At 46.9% G+C, this 21,283-nt stretch overlaps 1 protein-coding gene across 3 annotated transcripts in view; it reads left to right on the top strand.

The window, feature by feature from the left end:
* The first annotated feature begins 431 nt into the window (after positions 1-431).
* Positions 432-21,283, top strand: part of NEDD4L (neural precursor cell expressed, developmentally down-regulated 4-like, E3 ubiquitin protein ligase) — a 280,431-nt gene continuing 259,579 nt past the window's right edge. For 2 of the 3 annotated variants that reach the window (XM_006891744.1, XM_006891745.1), the window contains exon 1: positions 432-508. The gene's annotated coding sequence lies outside the window, so the exon portion shown is untranslated. The remainder of the gene's footprint in view (positions 509-21,283) is intronic. The other variant, XM_006891746.1, reaches the window with a different exon arrangement.

Below are 21,283 nucleotides of genomic sequence, written 5' to 3' on the forward strand. Positions count from 1 at the left end.
AGGACCAGCGTCTTGCCCTCCCCTTTGACATTCCGTAGATCTGTTGGCTTTCCTTCCTCCACCTTGGTCTGAGTTGATCCTATGGAGGAGATGAGTGTTGTCTCCTCTCCTTCTTAACCCCTCAATGTTTGTTTTCCCAAAGGCTCTGTATTTGTTTGGTCTTTTTGCACTTCGTGGGATATTCAGTGCCATTTCTAGCACTACAACTCAAAGGCATCAAGTTTGACTGAAACTTATGCTTAATTACCTTAATGATTCTCTAGTTCTAGAGTCACAGAATTGTGGGATGGGAGTATCGCGTGAGGACGAGTTACTTGTTCTTAAATTCATTTGTGCTAGACTGGAGGAGAGCCCACTGCCTGTATGTATGTCGGGTAGAAAAGAGAGAAATCTGTTGAAGGTCATTGTTTTAAATTTCTTTTCTCTTCCAACAGGGAGAGTCACGAATTCTCAGAGTAAAGGTTCTTTCTGGAATCGATCTTGCCAAGAAGGACATCTTTGGAGCCAGGTAACCTTGCTTTGCTTATAATGGGCTTCTGAAGAGCCTAGGAAGCATGTTTCCAGTGTAGACAGCTATCGGCATCACCTGGAGGGGTTTCCAAGGAAGGTGTCCAGGTCACCTACCTCCAGGGTCTCTGGTTCCAAAGATGGTGCTGATACAGCCAGTGCTAGAGCCGCACTTTGAGCAGGAGAGCTAGACCTTGGGACACTTGGGCAGACTGGACTGGACATACTTCATACAGAAATTAGATTCTGGTATTTCTCTTTTTCTTTTTCTCAGCAGAAAAATACAGTTTGGGGGTATGATCTATATATTATGGCCAGATCTATATATTATGTTGAAGAGCCAGCAAAACAAATCAAAATGCCTTGATTTAGAAACGTAGAAGCAGGAAGACACTGTCTGTTGGTCATCTGAATAAAGAGTTTTAGTGCTTGACCAGTAACTAGAATTATACCTTGAGGCCATCTTTAAACACTCACTCTTTCATTATAGTAGAGATTTGGTAAATTAGTAAAATGGCCTGCAGAGCAATCACTGAACACATAAAACTGATGTCAATATACATATCAGTGAAACGGTTATCAAAACTCTGTAGTCCTGTGCATCCCCTGATGGTCAGAGAGTCTTGTCTGTGCCCCTGAGAAGTCCCTAGATATTCTCACACAGTGCACCCCTGTCTGCCTGTCCTCTTGGTGGGGCCATAAGAGACCTGCTACCACCAAGAAAGAAAAGTTAGGAATGAAGCATGCCCTTTGAACCCAGGGTCCCTGTGCTGAGAATCTCTTCATCCCAGAGGATGATGGGTATCAAAACATATGGATTTCTGCAAGGAATGCTGGGCTTGCAGGTGCCGAAAAGAGACAAGGACCTGACCTCAAGACTGTGACTCAGCAGAGAGAACTTTCCCCTGGAGCTGGTGCCCTGGATTTGGACTTCTAGACACATAAATTCAGAGTGAATACATTTCTGTTTGTCAGAACCATTCACTTTCTGTTACGGCAGCACTAGATAACTAAGACATCAGCAATGACATGGTGACAGCATGAATGAAGATGCCAGTGTCCCCATAATGAACATGCTAGAGTGGGAGAGGAGTCCACGGGACTGCAGTGCCCAGCGGCTCAGGCCACAGTCAGGTGTAGGCTCTGCATAGAGTGTCCTCAGTTGCCACTGGGGTGAGACCCCCTCTCTGTGTCCTCCAGAGCTCCTGCCTGCAAGTGCCCCAAGTCCCCAGCTCTGCTCAGAGCCTGCCTTGACCTCTGTAAGGCTGCATAGGAATTGAACCCCCTTCTGTAGTAACAAGCATGGACCAATGTTTTTACATAGACATAAAAAAGAAAATACCTGTTGACTTGATTCTGACTTACTGTGACCCCGGTGGAAAGAAAAGAAGCACTTTATAGTGTTTGTAGTGGCGATGACCCATGGTGGACAGTGTTTGGTGGCGCTCCCCAGCTAAAACAAGCTTGGAAGCAGGAGTGGCATCCACTTCCATAAATAGCTTGCCTTGGGAAACCCTATGAACATGGAGAAAGGATGAAAGTCACGTAACTGTCAAGGACTTTCATTCTTAGGGTCTCTATGAGTTGCCTACGACTCAAACGGCACTTAACAACAACAACAGCAACATGACCCTTTCACAAGCCTTTCACTACCCAAGTGGGTAAGGAGTTGGCACTGCCAACTCAAAGACAGGTGATTAAAATCTACCAGCTGTTCTGAGGGAGATTACAGCCTCTGGAAGCCCACTGGAGGGTCAGCTGTGAGTCAGTTCTAATTTGATGACAGTGAGTGAACGGGTTCCTCAGAGATGCCTCTGGATGTGTTTGAACTATCAACTCTGGAATCATCATTGAGTGCTTGATCATTCGGGCCACCTAAGGACTCTGTCTAGACATAAAATCTAAACCGACCCGTTGCTGTCTTGCTGATTTTGGACTCACAGTGACCCCGGGTGGTAGAATGGGATTCCCCACAGATGCTTCTTGACTATAATCTTTACAGACGCAGATCACCAGATCTTTTTTCTGCAGTACTGCTGGCTGTCAAGTTTTAGATTAGTCATTTAATACAGACCAGTTGTGCCACTGAGGGTCTCCACAAAGACATGTTTCTGTTGGTGGTCATTGAGTTGACTGTGATCCGTGGCAGATAGAAAGACATGAGATAGTGGTCACCAGGGTTCCCCTTCCTTGTCCAGGCCCTTTGATCTGAGGTGGTAAGGGACAGGGTAACAGTGAGGTGATAGGGGCTAGGGATGCATAGTGGGGGTGTTGGGTAAGGCGTTCCATATATCCTTGGGGGACTCTGTCCTTTGGAGGCTGCTGGAGGTTCCTTCTCCTCAGACCGGAGTTTGTGGAGTCCTGAGTGCATGGACCTTGGGGCCTGGACCTGAAATGCCCTTCTCCTTGTCGGCCCTCCAGCCCAGCTTAGGACATAGAATCGCTTCCCAGCAGCCTTCTCTCTAAGTCTACCTTTATTAAAAGAACCTTTGTTCAAAGAAGATCAGATCATTAAATTGTTTCTCTACTTGAACTTCTGAGTGATTCATGAATGTGGAGAAGCAGGGCTGGAGAAAGAGGTTTTCTTTTGGCCCATACCTTGAGGTTGAAGAAGGACACATGGCCATTTTATCATCTAAACTGAAGTACATACCCTGGCGAGGGTAGTACAGTTCCTTTCCACTAAGCCAGCAGAGCTCCCTTGGCCGGTGAGAGATTGAAAAGATTTAAATCAACAAACAGTAAGCCTCCGTGTGAGGGAGATCGCATGTAAAAGTCCAGGTTTCCGGGAGTTAGTGGTGATCTGCACTCGCTGAGCTGACGTCCAGGGAAGGCTGGGGTGGCCGGGGCTCTGGTGGACTTGCCCCTTCGATGGGCCCACCTTCTGGCAGCTGTGGGCCTGGGTCTCCTGTGATGTCAAGCAGCTGACTTCCCTTATTGTCTAGGCTGGGTGGGGCTCCTTGGGGTGGACAACTGCATTTTGATTTTGCCTGCCAGCCCAGCACCGTGGTCTTTAGCAACGTGAGGATGTCTTCCTGCAGTGTCTGCCCGAGCTCGGGAGACGGATGGAGCGCGTCTCATACTGAGCAGTGCGTGATTGCCAGCTCTGCGCCCTGTGTGGAGGCCGCTTGCTCTCACGAGGCCCATTTGAGCAGCCACGCTCTCGGGGACATTGCTGAAATCACAGCGGTACTGATGGCCAGTGGGCCCACGGTATGTGTGTGTGTGTGTGGGGGTGTCCCCCCCCAAGAACCTGCTTCTGTAGACAGTGACTCAGGCATGCGCCCCAGAGAACCCAGCCCATTGTCTGTTTATTCCAAGCACTTCCCTAACCCCTCCACGCCCCAAAATAGCCTGAGGTGACACTGTACTTTTTAATCCTCTCCCCACAAATAGAGTTCATTCCACAACACCCACACAACTGTTTCCTTTTTTTGTACTTCCTGGATCTTGGGGAAAAGGGATGCTGGTGATGCAATGAGTAGGTGTCTTCTACTAGCTCAACCCAAAGGCCGTTGGTTCAAATCCACCAGCTGCTCTTGGGGAGAAAGATGAGCAGTGTCCTCTTGTGCAGCGTCTGCCTGTGAACCCCCATGGAGGGTGAGCTGTGGGTCAGTTCTGACTCAGAGGCCGTGAGTTGAGAGTGTTGATTAACTGAAAGGCCATCAGTCTTCATGAGAGAAACGTGTGCCTGGCAATCGGCTGCCCTGAGAGTTAGAGATCCCGTGGGACAGCCTCGCTGTGTCCTGCATGGTCACGGTCACTACAATCAGCTCCTTGACAGTGGATTTCACTTCTGGTCTTTGACTGAATACACGTGACATCACTTTATATTGTGCCAGTCCCAGCATGCACAGCCCCTCGTGTCCTGAAAAGGTGACCCCAGACAATCGTGTCTCCCTCCTGACGTCAGCGCGGCTTGCCTGGCTGGTTGGGGATTTCGGATCTTGAGGTATGCAGAAAAGGAGTTAATCACTTTAAGGTTTAAAAGGAAAAGAGTTCCGCCCGCCCGTTTGCCTTTTGAATCTCGGTACCCTAAGGGTACCTATGGGCTACCTTTACCGGATGTCATTGCATCAGTGGGAATTGCTGTTCAGAACCAGCACAGGCATCTCCGGAAAACGCTAATGAATGATGCAGGAGAGAGTGGGAGGAGCATTCAGGTTTCTTGTCTTCAGAGTCTAGAAAGACGGTCGGCACGTGGGCAGGCAGGAAAATGTCATATGTTTTATAAAGAAGAGGGCACCTGATCCATAGTGGATGTGTGATTAATTCTGTTCATTGATCAGAATGAAGCCCCAGAAAATTGAGACATTAAAAGGGAAGGCTGTGGGTGGTGCTTGAGTCCATACAGAGCTCCAGCCCTCCATAAAGGGACAGGAATGCTGTGGTCTGAGTGGAATTTCCCTTACCTTCTCTGCCCCTCCTGCTTGTGTCCTGTCCTCACTTCTCTTCCCCATCTGCACACCTTGGAAGGTCCCGCCCACCCACCTCTATGTCCTTGACCCAGACCATTTCCTGCCCTACCAGCTCAGGTCATTCTGACCCTGTGTGTATCTGCATGCCCTGGGGCTTTCCCACTAATGATGTTGTGGAGGTACATTGCCAGGCCTTTCTTCCTCAGCACCTCTGGGTACACCTCTGGGCCAGCCTTTCTGTAGCAGCTCTGTGTGTTTACCATTTGCACGCTCGATTGACTCTCTCATTGCTGTTGGGTCAGCACTGACTCAATGACCCTCCGGTGGGTTTCTGTAGCTGTAAGTCGAAAGGAGGAGGCTGTCTGTCTTTCTCTCGAGGAGTTGTGGATTGATCCTCGGGTCTTCTGTGAGACTCGCCTTCTTCCTCTGTGCTCCCTTTTTTTGAAGGGCAGGAAAGAAGCTCAAGTCTGAGGAAGGAAATGCTTCCAGGCCAAGATGCGTCAGAAATGAGAACATCCCTAACTGTGTAAGATAATGAAGAAAATACTTATTTAACTAAAATGGAATTAACAACCAGACCGTCAGGAACCCAGCCAGTTGGTGCTGTGGCAGGAGAGAGCTGGTGTGGAAATGGACAGGGACAGTGCCTGGTTCCTTACCTGATAAGGGTTGGATGGTGTCCATCAGCGATTTCACCGTCGTTGGCTCTCCAGGCCATCTTCAGCGCAGAGCCCTGGGAAGCTTGGGCAACTGTGCTTTCTGGAATATGTTCTGTGTCTGCATTTACAAACATGTGATTATCATCGAAAGGGAAAAATATTTTGTTATTCCTGCAAGAAAATCACGCTTTTCAATGTGCACATTCTGGAGTCGTTTTGGAAACATATCTCTGGATCCCTAAGATACTCTGTTTCCCAGATGTTGTTATGTGCCTTTGAATCAGAGCTGACTCCTCTGGCAGGTTTCCAGAGGTTCTAAATCACACAGGAGGAGGTTGCCTGTCTTTCTCCTGCACAGCTAGAGATGTATTTGAACGGTGTGCCTTTGGGTTGGCAGTGCAACTACTTAATTCTCTAGGCCACCAAATTTCCCAGATACACATTTCGTATGTTACATTATTTCATCTTTGAACAAACACTGTTAGAGATGTCATATAGTATTTACTGACATAAATGCTTCTATTTGAGGGAGGGACTTGGGGAATATTTAAGAATGTTTATAAATGCCAGTGAACTGGCAAGCTCTTAAATGGTAAATGAAAAACACTGCTGAGTTTTATAGTTATCTAACCAGAGGTGGGCCAGACTTTCTCTGTAATGGTTTATATAGTAAATAGCTGAGATTCTGTGTCCCTTACAACTATAGGTAACACATAAATAGATGGATGTGACCATGTTCCAATAGCCCATAGGCAAAAGTTTGCCAACCCTTGAGAATCTGAGCCATTGAGTCTCTAAAATGTGCATTTAGAACCAGCTTTGCTGGCACTGTTTGATCACGCTTTCCAGATTAAACTCTTCTATAGAACTCCTAGTTGGGGGCAGACATTAATTCTTCCAGGATTGACTTGAGGGGTGTGGGAAAGTAGAATAAGAGTCTTGGATGTTGCAGTAGCTTTTTCAGTCTCCCCTTTTCTCTTCAAGAAGGAGCCCTGGTGGTGTCACGCATGACACATTGCCCTGCTAACCAAAAGGTTGACAGTTCAAGTCTACCTGATTCAAAAGCTAAGACAATGTCTCCTTACACGAAGAGTTACAACGTGGGAAACCCAGGGAGGGACAGTCATGGCATTGACTCCGTGGCAGTGGGAATGGTTTGCTTTTTCTTTCCAAGAACAGCATCTATAAATTATGGTTTCTGAGGCTTTAAACTGTGCACTGTGAATTTTAAAGCCCCGCAATGAATGCAGCTCTCAGATGTTTTTGGCTGAGAGGCAGGAAGATTCACTCTCACTGCTTTGTGCGTAAACTCTTGGATAATGAAGAAAGTTGAATTTATAGGTGTGCGAGTGAGGCAGGCACATGGTCTAAATGAGCTGTGTTGCAGTTAAAATATTGCATTATGGTGTCTCTGCTGACTGATCCCGAGACCTGGGACCTTTGTGCCAGTCATGTTTTAAGAGGGAGCTGGCAATGTGTAACACCGCAGTCAATTATTAAAAGAACTGCCCTTCCCTCCTGTACAGTATCAACACACATGGTCGAAAATGTGCCCTGCCCCTTACAGCACGGAAGCATTCTGCTAGCCCGCAGAGAGGACAGGGTAAGGAGTGCAGCCCGGCAGGTGTGCGTGTGCATTTTGACCTTCACGGCTGTAAGCACATGCTTGGGCTTCCTCTACTGCAAAACTCTTAAGTCACTGCTGTTTTTAGGTACTGGCACCCCTAGGCATTGGGGTGGGGGAAGTACCGAAGTGTTAGAAAGAGAGGTTCAGTTCTCATGGTTGGGGTCAGCTCATTGAGGAATGAAACCTATCAACCTTCCATCAGAGTGTTCTTTATCCCTGCTGTTGAGAAAGTGCTTGTTGGTTGAGTGTTAACTCGAAACTCAAGAAACACTTGAGTTTGTGGAAAATGGCAGCTTTAACTTGAAGTTTGAACTGTGATATTAAACACGTAGAGGGTTGGGGTGGTTAAAGAGAAATTTATAAAAACCTATCTTCTAGAATTGGATTACTGGCTCCCTGGAATGTTATTTCATTGCCTGTGCTTTGGCTATCAAGCCAAAGGTGGGTGGGTGACTTTTAATCTGCAGCCCTCTTTCATTGTTTGTGTTCAGACATTCATCTAGGTCGTATAGCCCTGGTGTCCAAGTTGCCGTACAGCAGTCACTTGTGGTTGCTGTGAGGCTGAACACTGTGACACTGATGTGTCAAATGCGTTAATAATTGGTTACCCAATGTGGACAGAGAGTGGGGTGGAGCTCCCCAATTAAAACAAGCTTGGAAGGAGGAGTGGCATCCACTTCCATAATAGCTTGCCTCCGGAAACCCTATGAACCTGGAGAGAGGATGAAAGGCACCCAAGCTTTGAGGACTCTCCTTCATAGGGTCGCTATGAGTCGCCTGCGACTCGACGGCACTTAACAACAACAACAACAACAACAACTCATATCACTCTGTTCTAGAAATGAGATTTTTAAATCCACCTGCTCCTTGAGAGAATGATTTACAGTCTCTTCCTCTTGCAATTTACAGCCTCAGAAATCTGATAGAAGGGCTCTGTGGATCGGAACCAGCTCGCTGACAGGGAATGTGAAGGCTGTAGAATACTTTAGGGCATTCTGTTTGATTTCACCCCCTTCCTTTGGCCTGGAATGTCAGAATATTTGGAGCTGGACTCATGTTGAATTGTATTCTCCCTGAAATGACCTGAGTTCGTGACCATCCTTGTTTCCAGGGACCCAAGTTGGGCCAGGCAGGAGTGGCCCTCCTCCTCCTTCCCTCTGGCTGCCCTGTCTGGTCCCTGTGGTCTTTGTGTAAAAGACATCTCCAGCTGTGGCTGTATCTCTCTCCTCGCTGTCCCTTTCTCAGAGCTAGAAAGTCTTTCTCCTAAACAAAGGTATGACTGTCCTTAGTATTCTCTCTTGGAACATAAATTCGACTGACATGACCATTAGCAATTATTGAACTAGAGTGAAGTTCAGCCTCCTTCTTGTTGACAGAAATGGCTCACTGTGCCCCTCTGTTCATCATGACCATGACCTATTTGTCCTGGCCACTGTGCCCCTTGTCCGTTCATCCTGGCTGCAGTGTGCCTCTCCGTTCATCATGACCGCGACCCATTGCTCCATCCATTCATCCCAGTCATGGTGTCCCTCTGTTCATCCTGGCTGCAGTGTGCCCCTCCACTCATCGTGACCGTGACCCTTTCATCCCAGCCATTGTGCCCCTTGTCCACTCATCTTGTCTGCTGTGTGCACCTCCACTTACCGTGCCTCCTGCCCACCCCTGCATTCAGTCCAGCCACTGCACAGCCCTCTCTTTATTCATTGTGGCCACCACACCCTTCTCTGTTCATTCCCGCTGCTTTCCTGGCGTTGTTCAACCTGACCACACTCAGTTTTCACTGTTGCCTTCTATTGTGAATGAAATTGTGCATCACCTCCAATATGTGTCCTCAATTCTAACCTCTGTGTACGTGGTTATAATCTCATTTGTAAATAGGTAGTTATGTTAAGGAGGCAGGATTAGTGTAGGATATACTAGAGTCCATTTCTTTTGAGATAAAAGAAGAAACGACACAATAGAGATTACATAAGCCAGCAGCAGAGATGGGAGCAGAAAGTGGGGAGCCCCATGACATCACCAAGGAACAGATGCTCTGAAGAGACTCCTGCCTTCCTCTAGCACTGGCGCCCTAAATTCAGATGAGGGGGTTGGGAGAAAGATGGCGGTCCCTTCCCATCAGTACTCAGTCTCTCAAACCTGTGGAGGGGCAGCCTGAGGGGGGCCTGCCTGCTGGTAGTGGGTTTGGTTCTTCCAATGGGTTGATTACCCTCCTTGAAACAAAGCACAACAAAACCCCACAACCATCAAGCTGCTCCTTGCTCATGGGGAGAAAAGAAATCTGTTTACTACAACCACCCACTTAGGGTATTCCTGTCACAGCAGCGCTTGGTGGCTCACACGCCCCTGAGACAGTGCCACGGTGCTGTGGTTGGTGTCCACAATCTTTCACAATTACCAGCTTGCACGGCCATCTGTGCGACACTCACTGCGTCGTGTTGTGATTCCCCTGCACCACACAGGGGCTGGGGGTGACGTCCAGGGCCACCACTGACTGTCCACTTCTGATCCTTCCTAAAGGTCCCTCTTCTTCCTTCTCCTTCCTTCACACTCCCCAGCAGTTGATGCCTGTCCGCATTTCCCCCCATACCTTCTCATTTAATAGTTTTGTTTACCTCATTGTTTGGCATAGACCTGTAAGAATGTCAAATTCTTTGAAAGAAATATGCTGTAAACAGCAATAGTATTAAGTCAAGGCCACATTTGGTTTTCCTCCTTTCTTTTCCCGCTCTGAGTGATTTTTGCCTGCCTATATTTTTCTTTCCCTCTCATTTAATAATTTTCTTGTTTAGTATATATGTGTAAAATCCTCAAATTCTTTTAAATATGCCAGTTATAAATATTAATAATATAAAAATTCTCTATGGGAAGCATATCGCATTCTTTTTAGCCTTGAGCTTAGGCCTCTCTGGAGGTAGAGTTGTTGTGCTGGTACGTGTCCCTGGTGATTCAAGGCCACCAGATGGCTAAGGCTGACAGAAGCAGCAGCGATGCCTTTGAGACGCGGTGTTGGAAGAGTACAGAGCATCCCATGGACTGCCGAAAGAACAAACAGGTCTGTCTTTGAGGAGTGCTTCCTGGAGGCAGGGATGGTGAAACTTGGCCTCACATATTACGGGCATGTGTTAGAAGGGGCCAGTCCTTGAAGAAGGACATCATGCTTGGAACGGTCAATGTAAGAGAGGAAGGCTCTCGACAAGATGGATTGGCACAGGCACAACGGACCAGAGTATATTAGAGATGATGAGGACGGCACAGGATAGGGTTTGGGTTAGTACAGGGCAGGGCTCAGACCTGTGGTTTATAGGGTTACTGTGAAGCATACTTGGTTCAGTGGCACCTAACACACCTAACAACAACAGTGAACAACTACAGTGACTCTACAGGAGGAAGATAGGCAGTCACCTCCCATTAGGATGGGATAGGCAGTCACCTCCTGTTAGGAGAGGCAGTCACCTCCCGTTAGGATAGGAAGCTTCATTGAAGTCTATGGGGGAGAGAATAGTCTAAAAGTATTATATTTTAGGGCATTATTTTTATCGTAGGAGTATGCAGTGAGGGTTGCAGAGTGGATTATATTTGGGGGTAGGGGTGGGGTTTGGGGAGGTGCGGGGGTGGGGATTGTGTACCAATGAGGGAGGGTTTTTTTGCTTTTCAAGGAGAGGAGCAAATGGGGGGGAGGGGGGAGGGGTTTGTGCGGGGAGAAGGGTGCAACAATGAATGAATGGAATCCCAAAATCTCTGTAGATGTTCATTGAAATGAAAAATAAACAACCTAAATTAGAAAAAAAAAAAAGGATAGGAAGCTTCAGAAACCCAGTGGAGGGTTGCTGTGAGTTAAGATCCACCTGATGGTCGTGAGACAGGGCTTTGAACTTAACCTCTAAGAGATGGCTCAGTCTTCTGCTTCTTCCCTGTAAAGTCTTTGCCGTAGTGATGGTGGCTGTGGCATCTGTGGTGACTCATGATGGGTCCATATGACAGCTACCCTACAGGCTCTCCTAGAATAAACTTTATGGGAGGAGAGAAACCAAGATCCAAACTCTTAGTCATCTACTTAATCCCAGCTCATGGCAAGCCTGAAGGAAGGAGCAGAACCTCCTCATAGGTCCCCAAGGCTGCAGTCTTAGTGGAAGCATTTCTTTCTTTCTTTTTTTTTTTTAAATTTTAATGAAAGTTTACAGAGACACTGGATTTCCATCCATTCGTGGTTGCACACTTTCCTCCCTGCCCATCCCTCCCCCAGTTTGCTTTTCTCTTTGACAAGTAAGAAAAAATAAAAAAGAATTCTTTCATTGTTATACAGTTCTCCCATCCATTCCACAATGCAGCTTTCATTCTGGACTCTTGTCGTTACAATAATACCTAATCATATATTCCTCCTAAACAGTTCTCTCCCACTTCTGTTTCAACGCAGTATACATTATTTAAACCCCTTGTAGTTTCCCCCCGACTCCGATGTCAGACCCGCTTTACAGCAGTGGCACTATGCAGTATTTGTCTTTTTATGACTGAGATATTTCACTCAGCATAATGTCTTCCAGGGTCACCCATTTTGTATAATATTTCATGAGTTCCTTGTTTTTCAATGCAGCATAGTGTTGTGTTGTGTGAATATACCACAGCTTCTCTATCCATTCATTTGTTGATGGGCGTTTGGGTTGTTTCCAGCTCTTTGCTATTGTGAACAAAGCCGCAATAAACATGGGTCTCCATATATCTGCATGGGTGGCAGTTATGGTCTCTTTAGGGAGTGGAAGCATTTCTTTCTCCCAAGGAGTGACTAATGGATTTGAACGGCTAACCTTTTGATTAACAGCTGAATGGTTAACCACTGTACCACCAGTGCTCCTTTGGGAGGAGATAGCCAGGTCTTTAATCTCACAAAGTTCATTGGTGGGAAAGAAAGGAATAATAAGACACACTGAATTGTATTTATAAATGGCCCTTGTTTGGTGGTCACTGAAGTGAGTCCTGGGTGGCCCTCTGGTGGCCAGCCCAGTAGGTTTTTCTGGTGGATGCCATCATCCATGATAGAAATCTGATAATCTAGTGAAGTTCCCTCTTCCCCTTCAAAGGACAGTGCTTATTCTACTTTTGTTTGGCAAGTATTTAAATCATTCTTAAATAGTAACACTTCTACAGAGGGATAAAAAGGCCAGTTTTACCATAACAATTCTCCCTTTTTGACCACTAAAAAGTTGACTATACAGAATATCAACACTTTGTTTTCCTTTTTTGTTTCTGTGAAATAATTTCCTAAACTTACGGAATCTTCTTAGATTGTTAGCTATGCACTTTCCACAGACAACACCACCAGATACCCCAAGGTACAGTGGTTCGAATCCACCAGTGGCTCTATGGGAGAAAAATGGGAAGTCTCCTCTTGTGTGATTCAGTTGCTTTTGAAAACCTGCTGGAGGTTCAGCCGTGGATCAGTTCTGATTCAGCGGTCCACAACACCACCACCACCAGAGTTCCCAGCAACAGTGATTAAAAAAACAAAGCAATAAAACCCCAACATGATTAGCTAATTTTCTGAATAAAATTCCCCTGAGAACTGCTGAGACAGAAGTCATTAAATGTTAGTGAGCTGATCTTGGTCTGTCTAGGCACGTAGACGGCAGTAAAGACTTTATTTAAACAAAATTGAGGTTGTTCAAATCCCCTCGGAGCTCTGGTGGCCTAATGACAAAAAGCTGAGCTGCAGTCCTGAAGGCACGTGGTTCAAATCCACCAGCCGCTCTGCGGGAGAAAGATGGACAGTCTCCTCCCCTGTGGTTAACTGCCTCTGAAAACCCGCTGGAGGGTCAGCTATGGGCCGGTTCTGTGCTGCTTTTCATGGGTGATTTCCTCCTGTGCAGTTGACAGCCTTGGAAACCTCGCAGAGTGTCAGCCACGAGTTGGTTCTGAGTCGACGTCCTTGAGTGGCTTTTCTTGTGTGCAAATCTGAGACAGAACTAGAAAAGTGTCAGGAATGCTTGCAGGGGACCCAAAAAAGTGGAGGAAAGATGGAGAGGAAAAAGGGTGGGGGGAGAGAGAGAGCTGAGAGAGAGCTATTGAGCTCTGGTGGCAAGCCCTCTCGGGGAAGGATGCAGGGTGTGAAGGGTCAAGGGGGACACAGCCTCGGTGCCCACGTTCTCCTGGCTCAGACTCTGCTTCACAGGTGGTGGGCCGGGCGACCTGAGCCTCCAGGAGTTGTTGGAGGATTCAGAGTCTGGTCGGCTATCTGGTGGCTCCCTGTCCCCTCTGCTTTCAGGGAGGCCAGGCCAGGCCAGGCAGGAAGGTGGGACTAAGAAAGGCCCTGAGATGTGCAGCTTCTGGATCTTCACAGGGTGTAGCCTGGGAGAGAGTGGTCGGCGGTGGTCGTGTGTGCGCTCCAATCTGAACTGATCCACAGCTGATCTTCCAGCAGGCTTTCAAAAGCTCCTGCCCGTCTTTCTCTTGTGGAACACCTGGTGGATTTGAACCATGTATCTTTATGGCCCTTACTTTCAGCCACCAGAACTCATCCATAGTCCTCTCATAGGTGAAAGAGTAATAAGGAGAAAGTGCCATGTGTTATATATGTTGTTGTTGTTATGTGCCGTTGAGTCGTTTGCGACTCATAGCGACCCTATGTACAACAGCCCTAAACCCTGCTCTATCCTGCGCCAACCGCACCACCTCTGACACACCCATCCCGATTACCCCAGTCACCGAATCAATCCATCTCATAGAGGGCCTTCCTCTCCTGCGCTGTCCCTCCACCCTCCCAAGCATGATATCCCTCTCCAAGGACCCGTCCCTCCTGGCAACATGTCCAAAGTATGTCAGACGAAGCCCCAGAATCCTTGCCTCCAAGGAGTTGCTTGGTTTAATCCTCTCCAAGATGAATCTGTTTGTTTTCCTGGCAGTCCATGGTGTTATATATAAATATACATCAACTTGGATTAGAAATCTCTGTGTGAGACAGATAGACCTGTGATCAGCTGATAAATGAAAGATTGCCGGTTCAGACCCAGCAACTGCTTCAAACTGACGCTCTGCTCCCTTAGTGACGACAGCCCACTCTGCTCCAGTGGCCGGTGGGGTTTGCCCAAATGAACACACACAGCCACACAAAATAATTAAAAGACAACCCTCCTGAAATCTGTGATTGAAGTTCCTGGAGCTTCCTTACATCTGAGCTTCACTCTGCAGCTTCCCGAGTGGATGAAGCTGTAGGCTGCTTTTGTTTCCCTCTTCACACCCCTTAATGAGACTTAGTGTTCTCTTGAATGCGTTTCAAGATTAATTAGGAAAACAAAAGTGCCAGGCACCTGACGCTCCAGGTGAGTAAGTACTCATTTCCTTTTCTCGTGAAGGAAGCAGCAGCCAGGAGCACACATTCCTTAAGCAAGGAGGAAGTCCTATGTTAAGACTGGCAGCACTCCCTCATCTATTTCAATGCAGTATATTATTTACTGTTTAGGAGGAATATGTGATTAGGTGTTATTGTCATGACAAGAGTCCAGAATGAAAGCTGCATAGTGGAGTGGACTGGGGGCCAAAGGAGGGTTGTATAACAATGAAATAATTTTTTTAAATTTTTTAAAAAATGTTACTATCTTTGTTGTGTGTACCATCAAATCAGATCTGACTGGTACAGGGGGTGATTGCCCCTCCTTCTCCAGCAGAGCATCTGGTGGATTTGAACCGCACGCCTTTGGGATTGCAGTACAGCTTCTTGCCACTAGGTCACCAGAGCTCCCAAGAATTTTTTTTTTTAACTTTTCAAAGAGAAAAGCAAACTGGGAGGGAGGGTTGGGCAGAGAGGAAAGTGTGCAACAACGAATTAATAATGCAAATCCAAAGTCTCTGTAAATTTTCATTAAAAAAAAAAAAAAAGCCAAGCAGCTCTGGCTGGCGTCCCCACCTGAGCATCACCTTGCGTTGGGCAGCGGTCACGGTCAGGATATAAAAGTGTTGCTGTGTAAGGAAGCCAGCTCCGTCCTTCTAGAACGTGTGCTGTGTTTAAGAACCGCATTGTCTCTTGTACATTTCCACGATTTATGTAATCCAGAGACAGCTTCCTGGTAGGGACGTGAGGTGTGCTGTGTGAACTAAGAGAGAGTTCGGAGTTTGACGGAGTCATGTTGCGATGAGAAGAAGGCACATCCAGGAAGGTGAGCTGCGATCTGCTTCTAATGTCCGAGGGCGCTCTGGTGGCCTCATGGCAGGGGGCTGTGCTGCCAGCACATAGACAGGCAGTTCGAATCCACCAGCTGATTCACAGGAGGAAGAAATATGCGCAAGTTCCTCGTGTATGATTTACAACCTCTGAAAACCCACTGGAAGATTAATTATGATTCATTTCCAACTTGGCAGCTCCTAACAACATCTGATGTCCAGGCTGGTCCAGGGGACAGTCTCCCTCTATGTTCCTTGTCCCCCTCATCGGCTGGTCTTCTCTGACCCACTAGGGAAAGGTGGCTGTGAATCAGAATGTCAATATCCAGCAGTCAGACTGAAAGGTAGCTCCATAGTTAAGTGCTTAGCTATTAACCATAAGATTGGTGGTTCAAATCCAAGTAGACACCCAGGAGAGACAGACCTGACCTGTGCTCCTGTAAAGATGGCAGCCTAGAAGACTCTGCTCTGTCACCTGGGTCACTCTGAGAAGAAATGGACCATCGGACACCCAACAATAGGACTGAATGAAACCCTAGAACCAGTGGTTCTCAAACCTGGCTGCGTATTCAAGTGGCCTGAGGAACTTAAGAAGCACACTGCTCCAGGATCTGCTCGGTGCCCTCTCCCTTGTTCTCTGATGGGCCCTGGGCAGTGGTCTCTCTATGAAGGCCCCAAGGAGCTGGGAGCAGACAGTACAGCACTCACCTGACTTGACCGCTTTGCAGATGAGTAAATTCCGAGTGGGGAGCTCTGGCTTGGTCTGGAAGGAGCTACGTTGCTAACACAAAGGCTGCCCAGACTCTGAGGAAGAAAGATGAGCAGACTCCTCCCGTTTGATTTACAGCCTGGGGAGACCATTGGGGGCAGCTGGGAGTCAGTTCCAACTTGATGGCAGCGTCGAACCGGACTCAACCCTGGAGTCTCAGAGGCTGGTGGCCAAGCGCTCATGGCCCAGCTTGCACCAGTCCTTCCTGACCGTCCAGGCATTGCCTCGTCCACACGTTCAACATTGTGTCGAAGCCCCCCCCCCCGCCCCCAGCTTGCCCACCCCGCCCTGCTGTCCCTGGGCCTTTTGCCCCTGGAGCTATTATCCTCTGAGTGCTTAAAGGTTGTGCCACCAAGGGTTTGGACTGAAGCCTGGACTGTGACAAAAGCTGCCTTTCCCCGTCATCTGTGTTCATCCACGCTGCACGCAGGTGAGTTCACTTCACTGTCTAATGGAGCTGGCTTCATGGCTCCACGTTCCCCTGATGGTCTTTGTACCGGGATGAGACGTGGGCAGTTATTACCGGCTCCTATTCAGGTCGCCTTTCTGGAGGCAGAGCCCGAGCGTGACCTCTTCACAGGCCCTTTGTCAGCAGCAGGGCTGGGAACAAAAGGCATTTCTGTCACCTGTTCAGAGGGCCTCCGAGGCTGTGGAAGCCCCCTCCGTGCAGCGGGCTGGGAAAGGTTTTATCCACCTCTGATATTTAGAGAGCAGCTGACAGCCCCTGGGAATCTTAAAAACCATTCTCTAAAGAAACCATTCTGCAGCCAGTGCCTATTTTTAACCTTCACAAAGCCCACGTTACATTCTTGCTGCCTCACGCTCTCTATCCACTAAGCCTGCTGTCTGAAAAGCAGTGGGATCTTTTGTGGTTAAAAGTTCAGCATCCTCTGGTGAGTGCCCCCTGCGCTCCAGAGCCCCAGAATGTTCTAGGGGTCTCTCTTCTGTCTCCCCTCACTCTGACCTACATGAACCACACCTTGTATTCTTTGTATCAGAGTAAGACAATGTGGGGTTATGAACGAGTCCAACTCGCCTTTGTGTTGTTATGTGCTGTCCAGTCGCTTGTGACTCATAGCAACCCTATCAAGAGCCCTAAACCCTGCTCTATCCTGTGCCAACTTCACTGTCTCTGACACACCTACCCCCAATACCCAGTTGCTCAATCGATCCACCTCGTCAAGGGTCTTCCTCTCTTGCTCTGTCCCTCCACCATCCCAAACATGATGTCCCTCTCCAAGGACCAGTCCCTCCTTGCAACACATCCACAGTATGTCAGATGAAGCATCAGAATCCTTGCCTCCAAGGAGCAGTCCAGTTTCACCCTCTCCAGGATGAACCTGTTTGTTATCCTAGCAGTCCATGGTATATTCAGCACTCTTCTTCAGCACCACAGCTCAAAGGCATCAATTCTCTTTCTATCATCCCTAGTCATTGTCCAGCTCTCTGACACATAGCAAGCAGTTGTGAAGACTGTGGCCCGGATCTGGTGCACTTTAGTCTCCAGACTGATGTTGTTGCTCTTCAGTACTCTAGCAAGGTCGCTGACAGCTGACTTTCCCAATGCAGTTCATCTCTTGATTTCCTGGCTGTTGGTACCAAGAATGTTGATAATGTTGATTGTGGAGCCAAGTAAACTAAAACTGTTAACAATCTGAATCTCTTTACCATCCATAATGATGCTGCCAATTGGCCCCGTGGTGAGAATCTTTGTTTTCTTGATGTTCAATCCGTATTGAAGGCTGCAGTCCTTGACCTTCTGCAGCAAGCCCTTCAGGTCCTCTTCAGTTTCAGCAAGCAGGGTTGTGTCATCTGCCTAACACAGGTTGTAGATGACTCTTCCTCCAATCCTGATGCCACGTTCCTCCTCATACAGCCCAGCATCCCTGATGATCTTTGTGACCCTGTGAACAATGGATCTGAGCTCTGCTCGGTCCTTACACCTCTGATGTACTCCAGCCCGTTGTTACAGTAACTGTGTTGATCCATCTTGTTGAGGGTCTTTCTCTCTTTCCTTGATCCCCCACCTTTCCCAGTAGGATGTCTTTCTAAGGACTGGCTCATTCTCACACCATGCCCAAAGTGTGTGAGACAAAGCTTCGCCATCCTTGCCTCACAGCAGCGCCATGGCTGCACCTTCTCCAGGACTCATTTGTTTGTTCTTTTGATGGTCTATGGGATACTCAGGACTCCTATCCAACATCACAACTCAAAGACATTGATTCTTCCTCTGTGATCCTTTGTCATTGTCCAGCTTTTAGTCACACAGCAGAAAGTTTAAATCTTTTTTCCACTCCCACCTTCCCTCTAAATGAGGCTGTCCAAGAGAATTCAAGATATTTGTTTTTATGTCATGATCTTAATAAAAATTTTATGAATCATATTAAAGGTCATGTCATGGATTGAATTGTATCCCCTCAGAATATGTGTACCCATGAGTCTCAGTGTTTTAGGCATAATGATGGAATGTAGAAATTTCAGGATCCTACTTGCTCTGGTAAACCAACCCCTTATAAAAGGATTGGTTATGGCCTGTTTATCTCATAAGAAAAGAAGGAACAGAAGGCTGAGCATAGCAGAGGGGACCTCAATAACCACTTGGAAAGGTGAACTAGGAGCAGAACACCCTCTGGACTATGGTTTCTGTGCAAAGAAATTTCTAGAAAAAGGAGATACATAGAAAATGTTTCCCAAGAGCCAGCACCCTAAATTTAAACTTCTTGCGTCCTAAACTGTAAGAGGATAAATTTGTTAGATAAAATGTAGAATCTCTGTCATAACGGCATTAAATAATGAAGAGAGTAGGTAAATTGAGTATTATGGATTTTTATTAGAAATTTCTAAAACTCAAATAAAACCAAGCCAAGTGTTCCTTCAGGCCAAATAACGTAATCTTGTTTGAATAAGAAGATAAATATACTTAGAAAATATTGGAAAGGATGGAGAATAAAATATTAACACTGTGTGTATGTGGCTGGTATCATTCTCAGTTACTTTTGCTTTTTGAAATCTCTCAGTGGCCTTCAGTAAGTGTAGTGTTCGGTGTTATCAGAGGCACAGCATAGCGAGAGCAGTCGGAGTGATGTGGGACTAAGGAAACAGCGGAGGATGTGGACACAGAGTTAGCTATGGACTTGGCCTTGGAAGCATTGTTTCTGATAATACAGAAACTTGGAAATAACCATTAGTTCAATTATGGAGTTGAGAGAAGACATTAAAAACAATGTTGGAGGTATTTAATGATAAACATTATTTAATGATATAGGACATATCATTATTCCATATCCACTATTTAATGGTAGAGATGCAATTTGTAATATTGAATGGAAAAGTAAAGTACAGATGTATGTTTGATCTCATTTTTTTTCCTAGAATTTTTTTTTAATTATTTTTGTGTGAGTGTACTGTCAAATCAGATCTGACTGGTACAGAAGGAGATTGTCCCTCCTTCCCCGGCAGAGCATCTGGTGGATTTGAACCGTGCGCTTTTGGGATTGTAGTTGCAGCTCCTTGCCACTAGGCTACCAGAGCTCCCCTGATCTCATTTTGGGGGTAAGAAGTACATCATATGTCGTGATGAAGACAATGTGAGAGGGTACTTTCATGTATGTTAATTCAAGAAATCAGTGTAAAATGACTTTTCACTTCTGATTCAGACATCAGCTAGCTGTCCATGCACTACTTCGTTCTCTGACCTTAGATATCTGGGGCTAGGTCACTTGGGGCTAGGCCACTTGGGGCTAGGTCACTTGGGTCTAGGTTACTTGGGGCTAGGTCACTTGGAGGTCACATGGGGCTATGTCACCTGGGGCTAGGGCACTTGGGGCTAGGGCACTTGGGGCTAGGGCACTTGGGGCTAGGGCACTTGGGGCTAGGGCACCTGGGGCATAGCCAGATCTCACACACTGAAAGGACATTGCTCTTCAAATGGCTAAGTCAGCCCAGGACTTCAGAAGCCTGGAGTGTCATTGGAGTTCGGTCCCCTCACTGCTGGCTGTAAATTCACAAAGCTCCCCTGACTACGCAGGAAGCCAGTCACAGGCCTGGGGTCTACCTTCCTTCCCTTCTGACTGCTGCTCCTGCAACACTGCTCCCTCAGGGTCAATGATTTGCTAGAATGACTCACAGGAATGACTCATTTAAAACACTGGGCTTAAGGATGCAGCTTATTCCCAGCAAAACATCATCCAAGAGCCACACAGGCCGAGGTCCGGGGAAGTTTCCCAGCAGTTTCCATGTCTCCAGGGTGCACTACTCTTCCCTGTGCGTTCCTGTCTTTCACCAACCAGGAAGTCCCTGGAGCGTCCGTGCCCAGTTCTCACTGGGGTTTCATGATGACAAGTTAACTCTCGCCTCTTCTGGTTGAGTCATTATCACCAAGGGATCACGAGGCAGTGTGAGGTAAGTCCCCAGAGCAATCAGCCTCCTGCCCCAGAGTTATTGCTCCGGATAACTTGGCAGGTCTGCAGTCTTTATCAACACTTATCCACTAGAGAAATTCCAAGGGTTTTGTTTCTCTATTTCTTTTTTTCTCTTCTGAAAGACATTATCTTTAAGGAACCAGGCCAAAACCCAAATTCTTGTGTAAAGTTAATGTGAACCTCACAGAACTGATGCTGTTGTGTATTAATAATGTTATCTCAGAAAAGGAGTCATTAGTATATTTACATAAGACTAAGTGTGTGTGTGTGTGTGTGTGTATACACACATCCATATATTTATATACATATAGATGCATTTTTCTACAAAGGCTCTAGAATGCTTTTGTAATACCATAAACTTTTTTAAGTTTTAGAAAATATAGTTCTCTTTTATTTGAGCAGGAATTGAAAATTTATACTACATCATCTTTGATCTTAGAATTAAAGCCATCATACAAAGAACTTTAAAATGGCGAATGGATTTCTCCATCAACCACTGATCAGAACAGCTGAGATTTTTCATTGGCGCCTGTGACTGCACTTGGGTTTGGTCTCTGCTGGGTTTAGGCTTCTGTAGAAGAGGAGTAGGGCCTCCTTGCATGCTGCTCAACATATATGTCCATTCACTGTGCGTTGAAGGTGTGTAACTTCAGAATTGTGTGGCACTGGTGACGTGAGGCTGAGCTCTGAGCCCAGAGCCTTGGCTACTGGGGCTGAGGTGCAGAATTTGG

The sequence above is a fragment of the Elephantulus edwardii genome, unplaced genomic scaffold, assembly GCF_000299155.1.
Source record: "Elephantulus edwardii isolate Elephantulus edwardi_28Jun2011 unplaced genomic scaffold, EleEdw1.0 scaffold00103, whole genome shotgun sequence".
NCBI lineage: Eukaryota > Metazoa > Chordata > Mammalia > Macroscelidea > Macroscelididae > Elephantulus > Elephantulus edwardii.